Source organism: Oratosquilla oratoria, chromosome 37, assembly GCF_046742065.1.
Source record: "Oratosquilla oratoria isolate Oo_2021 chromosome 37, ASM4674206v1, whole genome shotgun sequence".
Classification (NCBI taxonomy): Eukaryota; Metazoa; Arthropoda; class Malacostraca; order Stomatopoda; family Squillidae; genus Oratosquilla; species Oratosquilla oratoria.
Window position 1 is genome coordinate 45,348,468 of NC_134813.1, and position 14,711 is coordinate 45,363,178.

Genomic DNA, 14,711 nt, shown 5'->3' on the forward strand with positions numbered 1-14,711 from the left:
AAACGCTAGTAAACTATAGTCTATGGACATGGTATCACGAATGGGAATACTATAACCTGACTGCAGAAAGCGTCAAAGGAAAAGGGCTTTTTCGTAATTAAAAAAAAAACCGGGAAATTTAGACAAAATAGTTAGGACGTAAGTATAAGAGTTGCAGATATAAATTTCGTTACTTCTTAATCTAAAATTACTTACAAAGTGCCTAAAATCTAAAAGACTCAAGGGATGGGGTTGGGAGGGATGCTTCTTATCTTACAAATAACTTTTAACACTCTCAGTAACCATCTTCATATAATTGACTCAGGTTAACTTAATTTGATTTTATTCCGTTGGAAGGTAAAGAGTGAGGTGGGGAGTCGTCATGTCGGTTGAAGAAAGTGAAATTTACAGATCTTATTCAACAAAAACCATATTTGTTCAGCTGATGGGAAACATCCTCCCCCTTCACCCCCCCCCCCACCGGAATTTTCCTCTCTACTGAATAAAAGGACCCTGAAGTTGATCAGAGAGAAATTCTTCAGTCGTGACAAATTGAACGCAGTTGTCCCGGCGACGCTCGCTCCCGCTAACAGCCGGACGAGATCGATATATTGATGCGAGATTAAAGAAAAACAGTCACATATTGCGCATCGTATGGAGGGTTTTAGGGATACAATGAGGACCAAAGTTACGCAACGTGTTTTCCTACCGGAGGGAAATCACTAAGTTTATATATATATTTATATATATTTATGTATATATATATTTATCTGTATATATATATATATATATATATATATATATATATGTGTGTGTGTGTGTGTGTGTGCTAATAAGAACACGGGTACGTGTCTTCACTTATGCAAAGTAGACCACTTGGAAAAAAAAAATTAACGAAGCAGAGCGCTTTCGTATATTACATCCAATGCGAAAAATAATTTTTGCACTGGTTGTAATATACGGCAGCGCTCTGCTTCATTAGTTTCTTTTTTCCAAGCGGTCTACTTTGCATATATATATATATATATGTATATATATATATATATATATATATATATATATATATATATATCTGGGTGACAGTCGTACTAGATCGTACTGTATGAAGGCTTCATCAAATCTACTAACCGGAACCCCGGATTTTTTTAACTACCCCCAAAAAAAAAAAAAAAAAAATCACAATCTCCTTAAATCTCTTCTGGACCCAAACCTCCACCTCTTCGGTCAAATAGCGTCCCATAAGTAGAGATACGCTTGTAAATAATCTACTGGAGGAAAGCCGCGCGCTCTCTAGGTAAGCTGTGGTTACCATTATTGCAACACACTATCGTCATGCATCTAATTGCTTTTACCTCACTGTAATATTGATGAAAAGAACTGCGTTTGTCCCCCGTCCCTTTGTCTCCTTTTGTCAAACATGGTTTTAAATAGATACGACTTATTAAACTATATTCTCTTTCAAAATGCGTGTATGAGTGTGTACGTGTGTGTGTGTATGTATGTGTATATGTGTGTGTGTGTATGTATATGTGTGTGTGCGTGCGTGTGTGTGTGTGCGCGTGTGTGTGTTTGTGTGCGTGTGTGTGTGTGTGTGTGTGTGTATGTGTGTGATTCACCATGGTCTTGGATCACGCGTTGGACTCATGATCGACAGCTATCCTCCCGTAAGAGAGCTCAGAGCTCATATATGACCGATCTATGGGTAATGCTGTGACCTTACACGCACACACACACACCCAGCTCCCCACCCACGAGAGTTGGAGTAATAACCCTCATCGCAGCGATACTGAAATTATTTCATCCCTGGGCGGGATTCAAACCCGGACTGCCGTAGTGGGAGCCGGGAACTCTACCAGTTGCGCGCGCGCGTGTGTGTGCGTGCATGTATACCTGTCTATATACCAATATCCCCCCCCCCCTTTTAAGGAAGGTAGTCAAGTCAAAGGCGCGTACCTACTCATGGTATATATATATATATATATATATATATATTATATATATATATATATATATATCTATATGTGTGTGTGTGTGTGTGTGTGTGTGTGTGTGTGTGTGTGTGTTTATTTTCCTGTTCGTTTATTTATTCATTAATTTATTTATTTGTTTGTTTTTTGCACGCTGGATATGATATACTGCCCTTGTCTATTCTGTTTACAATGAAAACGTAGGTAATGGAGCGTCCGTAAGTTCCTACTTCAGTTCTTTCCCTGAGGAAGAATAAGAACGAAAAACATTTTATCAAGGTTAATTGAATGCAACATCAGGTCGATAGAGCATCTAGGATCAACGCGTTATTGATTTAATCCAGACGAGTCGACGAGTAGGCAGGCAGGCAGGCAGGCAGGCAGGCAGGCAAGAGTAAAACGACAAAACAGTTCTGAATCACATCTAACGTTCTGAAATTCCCCATCACTTTTGTGTTCATTTTTCTGCCGCAAGATTATTTTTAAATGAAAATAATGACCTGGATAATTTACAATTTGAAACTTACATTTGATTCATTTTTGTTTATTCTACCTGTTACAAAGCGATTTTATTCTGGTGAATGAAGCCCCTGATGAGATTCGAACCGAAGACCTGTGTTTCAGTCCTTCGGGGCTGCACTAAAGATGGCGTGGGGGTTGATCGCATTTAAGGACGAAAGAAAAGGGAGATAATCCTGAATGATGTAAGTCTTGCAGGGTCCCAGCGTTGGTTTCTATTCAAATGTATGACCTATTGCCGTCATATTGACGCAACTGCGTACGTGTAGAATGTCAGTCTAGTCAAAGGTAAAAGTAAAACATTTATGTCTTCTGTTCAGTGTCGAGTTCATATTTTGTAAAGAACAACAACAAATTATTACTTTTTAATGATTTCAATTCAGTCCTTTTGAATACCTCTAGATTTTTTGGATGCTAGAACAAGAAAACTATAAAAATAATGGATGTGTAGAGCTAGTAGGTTTATGTTTCAGCCCAATATTTTCATTGGTACGTCATTTCACGTGGACTTCTCAACTGTTCAAAGTTCCGCCCAAGATGTAACGATGGTGATGTATTATGTTCGTTGAATATATAGATGAACATTATAGAAAGTGGAAAAGGGATTTATATGTCATGAGAATATTTGCAATATATGAGGCATGGCAAATACTTCGAATGCTGTCTCTTTAAATTAGAACGCACTGATTAGATACTGCTTCCTCTAGATATGATACATATTATTCATCATGTGTGTGTGATAAGTAAATGCGTGGGGATTATTTCGATTCGGCTTGTTGTATAGGACAAGTCACATTTCCTTTCGTGATTGCATTTTTTTCCAACGTTTAGGCACATAGCGACGACTACGTTCATAGTGCCTTTGTTAGTACCCAGAGAGCTAAGACCATGGTTCTTACCGCCGTCACGCACTAAATACAAATTGCACAAATACAGTCTGGGTTGCTTAGTATACCTTCCTTTACATACCGGCTCCCCTCGCCATAATACTGTTTATTTTCGGTTTATCATTCCCGTTTAAGAATGGTTTCTTGGTTACATTTGCAGATCTCTTTCATATCCCGCTATACTCTTGAAAAAAAAAAAGTTGAGCGGAAAACGGAGAGAAGTACTGTATAGGAGAAGGAACGGTTATGCTGTATGTAGCATCAGATGCCCGAGGCAGAGAGAAAACGGGCGAAGAAAGGACCAGTGCGACTCACAGTCAGGATGTCGCGGGGGAATTTATCACAAGAGTGACGCCGATAACGGATTCGTCAAATACCTGGTGGATGGAGAGTTTTCGCAACCTCAACGTCCAAGAATATTCAATTTGGTTTGATCTTTTTGTATACAAACTAAAAGACTGAATCCAGATGTCTTGTATATTTATCTCACTTTTACAACCTAACTTGATTTAATGTGTTTTATTCCGTATGTGTGTATGGATTTACCTAATTGTAGTGTACAGGAAAGGAGTAATCTATCATGCGTAGCTTTAAATTCTTGTGTGGTTCCAACTCGATCTATATCTTTATTTTCCAATTGCCACACCTAGATTTGGATTCATGTACTGCCCCAGCGTGGGCTATATCACTTTCTAAGATATTCCAAGTATTTATGCATTTGTATGGGAAGCTGTAATTCTATACATCGTTCTAGACATATTGTCTTTCCCAATTTGTTCTCATGACGTGTGTGTGTGTGTGTGTGTGTGTGTGTGTGTGTGTGTGCGTGTGTGTGTGTGTGTGTGTGTGTGTGAGCGTATGTGTGTTTGCGTGTGTGTAGGTGTGTACATGTATGCATGTGTGCGTACATGGGTGTGTTTATACGCACACACATGCTCACATACAAACACACACATACACAAGCACACATATGCTCACATACACACACACACACACACACACACACACACACACACACACACACGTGTTCTCGCTCTCAATTATTATTCATGTCAGCTTCTATGGACATCCAAAACGACAGGGCCGTCTAAAGGAATGCGTACACCTGTGTGTGTGTGTGTGTGTGTGTGTGTGTGTTTGTGTATTTGTGCGTGTATGTGTGTGTGTGTGTATGTGTGTGTGTGTGTTTGTGTATTTGTGCGTGTATGTGTGTGTGCACGCGTGTGTGTGTGCATGTATGTACCTAATATATTCACTTAATTGTAAAACTGGAAAGGAGCTACGCTCGTGGTTTCCGTTTCTTTTATTTTTCTTCAACTACCATTCCTGTTTTTAATCAACTGATGGTTTTAGCTTGTGCTATATCATCATCTAAGCTATTTTACGAGTTTATCCATTAATGCAAATTACTGTTTCTTGGTGTGTGTGTGTGTGTGTGTGTGTGTGTGTGTTTGTGCGTATGTGTGTATTTATTTACCTAATTGTACTTACCTAGTTGTATCTTTCGGGAAAGGGAGCTACGCTCATTCTGTCCCGCCTTTGTATCTCGCAGTGTCTAGTTTGCTCTTAAATTCGTGTGTGTGTGTGTGTGTGTGCGTGCGTGTGTGTGCGCGCGCGCGTGTGTGTCGGATGCTGTGGAGAAGCATCCTGAAAGGGTTGTCCACTTTTGCCTCAAGCAATTTCTCCAAGGTCGAACTCCTCGCGCGCGTTCACCCTTGCACCTGGGGGTCATCACCCTACATTCTCAAGTTGAATAAAATCTCCTGACGTCAGAGGGAGGGGGTTAATTTAGACGATTTAAACCCCTTCGCTCCTGTTACCCTGATCAGCTAAACAGAACCGGGTTACTTTAACCGGATTAATCCACGCGTCTTAGAATTAACGGAATTGTATGAAGACTAAAGACTCATGGAAGAGTGGTGGGATGAAAGGGATCAGACTGGAAAGAAATAATTTAATTCGTATTGTTTATTCCGTTCCAAACTTGTTTATCTAATTTCGTTGTTTTTTTCCTACGTGTCATGTTACTTTCACACTAACTGGACAACGCGCACACACACACACACACACACGCACACACGGTCCGGCAGCATTCCACTTAAACATCTACAGCAACTTTCTACCTACACCACACAAGACGTCCACACACAAAAAAAAAACATTCACAATCAGATCATAAAACAAACCCCTCAAGATCGTCCACCAAACTCCCATTACCATCACCTCACCCCTCACCCAAATTGATTACAATCAGCCCCACAGGAAAAAAAAAATGGTTCTTGTTTCTCTTGTGGCCTTGCATTCAGGTCACCATCCAACATTGAATACCAGCACAGAATAGACCTGCCTACAGAAACAAACTACCCTATATACAATCAACACGTAAGGAACAATCACACACTGCCCCACCCAAGCCATGCCCAGGCAACAACGCAACATTTCTTCCTTGAGTGGCTTGTGGACTAACAAGTGGCCGTTGCCGGTTTCCCGGGTCGCGTAGGTCTTCTGGAGGAGATATCTGAGGGAGCTGAGAGCCCTAGGGAGTTGTGCGGTCGACTTCCGGAGATTACGCCAACAATCGAAGTGTGATTTTAGAATAACACATTCTTTTCTATTTAACTTCCAAACGGATTATATCGACTCAATGAGATATATATATATATATAAACAAAAGAACTAATTTGCCAGTCATAGAGATTGTTCAAATTCTGCCCTGAGATTATATCATATGAGCTATTTAACTGTCTCAATGCATAAACTATAATCATTGTTTAGATTCAATAGTACAAATCATATATTTGATTCTGTATAAATTACGATTTTTTTTAATTAAATTATATACTTGATTGTGTACCAGTTTAAAACTAAGACTATAAACAATTAAACAAATAGATAAACAAATGAATAAATAATGGTTGCATTAAAACATAGAAGTGAATATACAAAAGACGCAACTCATTTAAAAGTAAACACGTGATCACTCGTTGAATATATATATATATATATATATATATATATATATATATATATATATATATATATATATATATATATATATATATATATATATATATATATATATATATATATATATAAGCAAACGCACAAATAAAGAGTCAATGAATCCGTCAATGGACACAATTCGTCTGTCATTCAATAGATATTGTGCGTCCTACATGCAACGCGTGGTTCTGCTTTGTAACACCGGCATGAAAAAACCAGGGAGACGCACTATTTCAATCCCGTTAAAATAAACTTCAAACGATTTGAACAAATTCATGGTCTGAACCCAGGCTGAACAAGATCTTCTCTCATTGGAAATGGTATCTGAATAAAACTGTCTGGTGTTGGCCGCTGGTGAGTATGCTACTTTAACGTGGTGAAGCCGTTAAACAAGAATCGTCTCGACGGGATGCGTTAAGCGCCGACCGCACATTTCCTTTGTCCAGCACAAGTTTGTCCAACTCGACGTTGTTCACTCAAGTCCAACGTCTGGCTATGATTATAACAACTAGGGATAACTTTAGCCCTTAGTGTGTGTGTGTGTGTGTGTGTGTGTGTGTGTGAGAGAGAGAGAGAGAGAGAGAGGGAGAGAAAGGAAGGGAGCTAATTCATTAATTATATATATATATAAAAATCTTGTAGTAACTGAAATGAGTTACACACATACAGTACATTTCTACGTCAAAGTTTATTTTGTACAGAATCATATTATTGAAGCCATTTGACCATTGTTTTTTTTTTTTTTTTTGTCTGTTTGGTATGACTTTTCTTTTTTCTTTTTAAGTATAGTAACGGGGTAAACAGCTAAACGCATCAAGCAGAGGGAATAGATTTATGACGGAGGAGGTGGAGAATCGCTACCCTACGGCATACTACCACCAACCAAACGAGTTTATTTACCTGCGGGCGGGCCACAACTGCGGGATGGACGTTATTTAACACCTTGGACACGGCAATATTAACTGGAAACTACTTAGGCTACTGCCAAGCAAGTGTCATCGTCTAGAAGACAATATCGATTAAGTGTAACACACTACATTACGTCTTCAACCCAATGATATCCTTACTATTGTACATTTTGTTCTAGTTGACATCATTTATCATCAACCGAATGAAATCGCTTGGGCCCAGCTTGAAAGAGACTTCTGGTTGATAAACGGTGCGATGAAGAAAAGTCGATGGAAGAGGAAAGGGAGATGAAGGAGTGCACGGATAAGAAGAGGGTGATCATGGAGGAGGCAAAATTAATTATCGGTGTTTCACAAAGTTGATGGCACGAGATGAAGTATAGTGAAGGTGGGGAGGGAGTCATGGAGGGAGATCATGAGAACTGTTGAAATTTATTATACAAGGAAGAGAACGCGTGGAAGGAGAGACCTTGATAATTTACGGTAGATGAAACAGGAGCAGGTTTGAAAGTGTAAAGCTGGTTTGTTCGACTAGTAAGAGGGCATGGAAGTGGCCCTGACATCTTTGTCCACTTCCCATACCTCACCCTACATATTTTTTTCTTAGAGGGTGGGGGTCGAGGGAGAGGATTAGAGACTCGATCTACGAGTTAAGCTTCTACGAGTAAACCAAGGCCAGCGTGCCGTAGGGAGGCAGCTGGGTAGATAGTGCATACCTTCACCTTCTTCTTTTTTCTTCTTTTTCTTCTTCTTCTTCTCTCGTCGTAGGCATAAATGCCTGACAATGATTCGAGCATGTTTCTTCATCTGGTTCGTTCATGGAAGACTTCTTCCTCCTTTTTCAGGCTTTCCGTGTTTGGCAAGACACTTCTTAGGGTTTCTTCTGCACTTTTTTCCCATCTCTTGGCCTTCCTCTGTTTTTTTTCTTCTTTTTGTATGCGCGATTCACCATTCACCATGGTCTTGGATCACGTGTAGGACTCGTGTGTGTGTGTGTGTGTGTGTGTGTGTGTGTGTGTGTGTGTGTGTGTGTGTGTGTGTGTGTGTTTGCATACTTAGATTATGAAAATTTCATAAAACATCACATATACACTTTCAATAGACACTTTTTGTTAGCTGGATCGAAGGACAGACTTCCTGAATGGACGACAAATAAAAAATCGGGATGGGGAGGGAGGAGGGCGTGTGCGTATGTGGAGGAATATTCTGAGTGGAAGAAAGTAACGGATGGGGTTTTCCTTGGTGCAGCATATGTAATCGATGTGGTTAGCGCAACAGACCGTGCGTAACTGCTCACAGACATGTACTCCAAATCTACTCTAGGACTCGAATCCATCTTCGTCGGTGATTCAAAGCTAATCCAATAATATCGGATCCTGAATGAAAAGCAAATACAACAACAAATGAAGTGTAATGGGAGAAGAAGAAAGCCGAAGTAAGATACGTGACAAATCTAAAGTGAAAGAAAGAAAAAAAATGAGAGAGAGAGAGAGAGAGAGAGAGAGAGAGAGCGAGTGTGAGCGAGGTGGGATGACTCAGTAGAAAAACAAACATTAGAAAGTGAAAATATTTGTAGTTTTGATGTATTTTTCTGTGGGAATGACCGATACACTTTTCAAAATACAAATTCACGATTTGAATTTCAATGCCACAACGAGACGACGATTCGATGTCACAGTCTCACAGAATTGCATGTGCTTGTTGTGTTATTAATGAAGACTCCGCATAGATTTTTACCTAACGTTATACAAAGACCGCGTTCTCGTTTAATCCTGTTTTTCATTTTTATTCGACCAGTTCGCAAGTTGTTTGTATTTAATCACGCACCTGCATCACAGCAGAGAGTATATGTACTGAGTGTAAACATGAAATATGCATGTGCGTGTGTGTGGGCGTCTGTGTCTATTTATCTAATTGTATTATACAGGATAAGAGCTATGTTCGTTGGGCTTCCATAATTATTTTCAAATTCGTTTATGTTATTTGCCTGAGTCTTTCCTTCATGTTATATATTCTACGGACCAATGCATTAATACGGACTTTCATGTTTCCAATTTCTAAATTAAATCTTAAATCGTATTATCCTTCAAATACCTTAATTTTTCAGTTTCATTCCATACCCTCTGTTTTCCTTTTATCTAATACTATTCTTTTTTTCTTTTTATTGATTATGCCCCCCTTCTTTCGTAGTTGTGGACAATAGCACTATAACTCTTTTATCGGTTCCTTTTGTCTTTCTTCGTTTGTTTTATTGGCTAGAAACCAATTCAGTTGCTCTTTGGATTTTCTCTACCTTTCATCTAGTAACTACAACATACGCCAATTTGGAGCAAATCAGAATTTCGGGGATTTTTTTTTTCTCTCCAAGTTCTCAACTGCTTAGTAAGTGTGTGTGTGTGTGTGTGTGTGTGTGTGTGTGTGTGTGTGTGTGTGTGTGTATGATCACCACGGTCTTGGATCACGTGTTGGACTCGTAATCTTTCATCCAATGTGGGTAATCCTAGTTTTTCCAATCTCTCTCCTCATATGTCTTATCAACCAAGCTGGAAATCATTTTGCTTGCATCTTATTCTCTTATCAACAGATTCCTGGAGGACTTCGCCGCTTATTCTCTTATATCTTTCGCTTTATGTAGTGACCATGCCGCCATTGCATCAAGGGCAGATAAGATTTTTTACTACTTTTTGTTTTAATTTCTCGCCCACATGATATGTCATTCTTATATTCATTAACATATATCTCTCTTCTGCTATTCTGTCTAAATGACGTAATGGTGACAGATCATCCCTAATGAAGGCTGGCAATTAATTGTTATCTTTTTTGTGATTTCCATTTCCTATTTTATAGCTCCATGGCGATCTTCTTTTGTTTTAATTCACTTCTAATACTTTGCATTTCTTTGCAGTGAAAACCCTCTTCTCTCCTGATTCCATTCATAATTACATGACGCCTTCCTGTTATTGTTTACACCCATCTTCACCTTTCACTCCTTTCATGATCTTGGCAACATCTGGAAATAAGTTTGCGTACTTGTCTATTTTATTTATATCATAGATGTACATCAGTTAAATTACTGGTGACAGTGTGTGTGTGACAGAGAGAGATAGAGAAGAGGGAGAGAATGTATGTGTGTTGGCCTATATTTTCTAATTTGTATGCATGTGTGTGTGTTTGTGTGTGTGTGTGTGTGTGCGCGTGTATGTGAGCGTGCGTGTGTGTGTGTGTGTGTGTGTGTATGTGTGCGTGTATGTGTGCAAATACTGTTTTATCAACTAAAGTGGATAAACGAAAACTGATGCTTACTGATCTTGTATTGCGTGAATAGATCCGTGCGACTAGTTTTCTTCAAATACATTAGTATGTTACAATACATTACTAAGTATACCAAATGTTTATTTGTATGCTTATATTATATAGAGCAAGGTTGTATGATAATGGCCTCCGTAATCAAAACGAGTCGCACCAATAAGGGATCAGGAAATCGCGCGCGTCTTCAAACAACCAATCATCGCACGTCTCTTATGCTCTGGCCAATCAGCTTCAGTTACAACCAGCGCGCCAAAGCTGACGTTAGTGCTCATGTGACAGGGAGACGGCATATTCCTTTACAACTTTTCCTCATATTTCAGGTAAATATGACCGTTTCTTCACCAGTTTGATCCTAGATTTGTAAAGAGAAAAAAAGATGGTGCTGCAGTGATAATTTTTGTGTAATATAAGACATCTGTGAGTGCGATAAATAATTGAAATTCAAGGACTGAACTTCCCAAGTTCAAATCAAACGTCCCGCTTTTGGTAGTCCGGTGGCGTGGGGACGCTACCAACACTGTCTCACATATACATGCTCCTCACAGGCGCAGGAATAGCCAAAGTGTATTGCTTTTCGCATACCAGATGAGTGTGTAGTGTTTGCTTAAAATTGTTAAAAACATGGAGAAGATACGCGCAGAAAAGATGAGCGTGGAGCTTCGTAAGAAACAAACGCTACTCAATCAATAAAGTGGACTTAGTGCCAGTGTCCTTCGATTTGTTTCAAACGCACTTGGGCTAGATTTATTGTTTGATATTCAGGCTCTCATTGGTGGGTATTGCATTCACCCTTGAGCAGATTAGGATCTAGTTAACATTTATAACCTTTATATCTAGATTAGAAGCATATAAGCTCAGATGGTTTAGAAATTAGTATGTTTTAAACACCCCGTCCCGAACATTTCCAAGTTTGTGTACATGTCTGGTTAGCCCTTTACTTGCATGTAAAACCCCAAAATGTGCTGACGTGGTCAGCATTCTACACAAAACAATTAGTCATCGTTATCAGCTTATTTGGGCAAGTGAAAATGTGATTTTGTGTTGGTTGTTTTTCATGCAGTGAGATTTCGTATTTTCCATGACAAGATTGAAGATGGATAGGTTACGTAACGGGGATTTTACCAGTTCACTTGTTTGTCTTGTGGCAGTCGGCGCATAGTGAGCTTTGATTAGATGGGTTAATCATATAAATCAAGACAAAGGGTAATGGTCTTGGAGATCCATTTTACAAGAAAAATACAAATTATCCATTGTGTAGCCGACCAAATATGAATGTACAGTGATGCATTCGTATTTGAAGAAAATATAATTGCCGATTTCATAGAACTGGGAATTAGATGACACTTAGTCAAAGAAATCTTATAAATTCATAATAAAACTACCAAATTGGAGGACATTCACCTCTCGGCTTACGTTCGTGATGCAGGTTTTGTTTTGAAGGCCACGTATAGATAAAAAAAATTGCCATATTTTTGTTTCATATTTGAGGAAACGGTTGACTTGTAGGGTGATTTGTACGGACAGATGTGCTGGGTGATAACGCGTTTAAAAAATCCGTTAAAACTATGAGCACAAAATAATCTGATATACTAAACTTACAAGTAAACAAATAAGGAAATTGATAAATAGTTTTATATATATAATAATATATATCACTACATAAATTTCTACAGTTAAAGTTATATTTATTGTTATTAGAAGAATGCAAATAAAAACCCCCACTAAATAAAGAACAAAAACGGTTTTTATGACGAGTTGCCAAATGTCGCCTTAAAAAAAAGTACGCAAGCAGTGATGGATGTTGGTAGTAGAATTTAGTAACAGCCTAGAACTAGATTGTGAAGTGTATTTAAAAACTTCATTAACGCATTAGAGTTGCCACACCCACTCTGTTGAAACTAGTGATAGATTTGACACATTCCCACGAAATGTCAAATGCTAAAATGACGTATTTGCATAGTACTTGTATTTTGATTAGTTTCGCATTGCATCGGCGTCGAGAATAAATAAGTGGCGACTGGTCGTAACTGAGATTAAATAAAAGCCTATATTGGGGATGGTGAGGAAATGACTGAATAGAATCACTTGGCGGCAACGCCTACAGTGTATGGGAGAATCGAGATTAATTACGGAAAGGACAAAATTGATAATTTGACGAAGGATACTCAAGATTCTTTAGAACTCCTTTGATACGGCGACGGACTTCTAAGATTAAGTTCTAGTCGTCACGCGATTTTATTCAGGTCAGCGGAGGACCTCGCACATGTGGGGGTAAACAAGATAAGAGATAATAGTTTTTCTCTTTTTTTATGGGAAGGGCTGTGTTTGTGTGTATGTGTGTTTGCAAACCGAGTTATGCGAGGTTCCAACGCCCAGTCTTATCCTCAAATTCTGAAGCAGTTTATAATTCCATTGTCTCGACTAAATGCGTAATATAGCTGTTGCATTCAGAAATTTAATTGTAGTAAATTTATTTTGCGTGGTGTCTGGAATACGGTAGTTGAGTAAGTGACAGGAATGTTTGTTAGGAATGTCGAATGAGATAACGGGTCTGATAAGAAAGATAGACTGATACATGCTGTCAACGGACTCAGCCGTTCGGATAGAATGGGTTAGTTGCGTACCTCCTGAGTGTAGAAAGTGAACTGGTTTTGGCGGAGGTCATGCTTTGTATATGAATAACTTTATTCGCGTGTTTAATTATCTAATTATCTATTTCGTTGTTTAAAGGTTTGCATAGATGATGACGCACAATTAAAAAGTGGACTCAATATAAGTGAAGGGGTTGGAAGAGTTTAAGCTGCGCTCAAAGCCGATCTTCGCCTTGTGCACTTGGATAGCCAGGGCAAGTGGTGGGTACTGGAAGGTGTTGTAGATCGAACTCAACCCAATGCACTTACGAGGCGAGGTGCCCAGCTCCTGCAGAGGAAGGGGATTTCGATTATGCGGGAGAAGATGATGTGAAACAAAGATGAACTCTCTCACTCTGTTCTTTTCTGTATTGTGTATCGACTACATAATTTTTATGCGTTCAATACTTTAGTGACACCCCTGTGAATCAGTCACGTATTATTGGAAAGTAATTTTCACCAAATATGTGTGTGTACAATATATATATATATATATATATATATATATATATATAGAGAGAGAGAGAGAGAGAGAGAGAAAGAGAAAGTTATTGGCAATGAAATAAATCCCTCTTCCCTTACCCCTCCCTTTCCTTCCTTCTCTTCATTTTCCCTCCCTCTCTCCTTGCTCTCTTCTCCATCCTCTTGTATCTGTGTCTTTCCTTTTGCCTACCATTTCTTTATTTTCACAGAATGTAACACGAAAGAACCTCAACTATTCAACTGAAACATACAATAAAAACCTGTCCCCAGCACTCTTTCTCTGTAGACACACACTCAAATCATAAAACAATTACTCCACAGCAGACTGCCAAAACTCCTCCAGAAATCAACCAAACAGAGAATTCACTCACAAGAAAAATTGCAATAGCATACCAGTTCAGGTCACCACCCCATATTAAAACTTCACCAACACAAAATGGACCTAACTGCAACAGACTTCATATGCTACAGGTGCAACCACCACACAGAATACCTAGAGCACAACACAAAATCTCAACAGAGTGAATTATGAGCTGATCCTGGGGCTGCAGAGAGAATTGGCAGTGGATTGATTGATTGGTCTTCTTTGTCTCTCTATTCCTGTTTACCCCTTCCTTCTCTTCCTCCACACACACACACTCAATCTCACTCCCTCTCTCTCTCACTCTCTCTCTCTCTCTCTCTCTCTCTCTCTCTCTCTCTCTCTCTCTCTCTCTCTCTCTCTCTCTCTCTCTCTCTCTCTCTCTCCTTCCTCCCTCCCTCCCTCCCTATATCACTCCCTCTCACTCTCTCTCTCTCTCTCTCTCTCTCTCTCTCTCTCCTTCCCTCCCTATATCACTCCCTCTCACTCTCTCTCTCTCTCTCTTCCTCCCTCTCCCTCTGCCTCTCCCCCCCCTTCCTCCCTCCCTCCCTATATCTCCTTTGATACTTTTTCTTCCTCCACACACCTTGACATTGCTACATTAAAGTGAATGTTGATATACAATATATTGTGTGTATGTTTATGTATATGTGTGTGTGTGTATA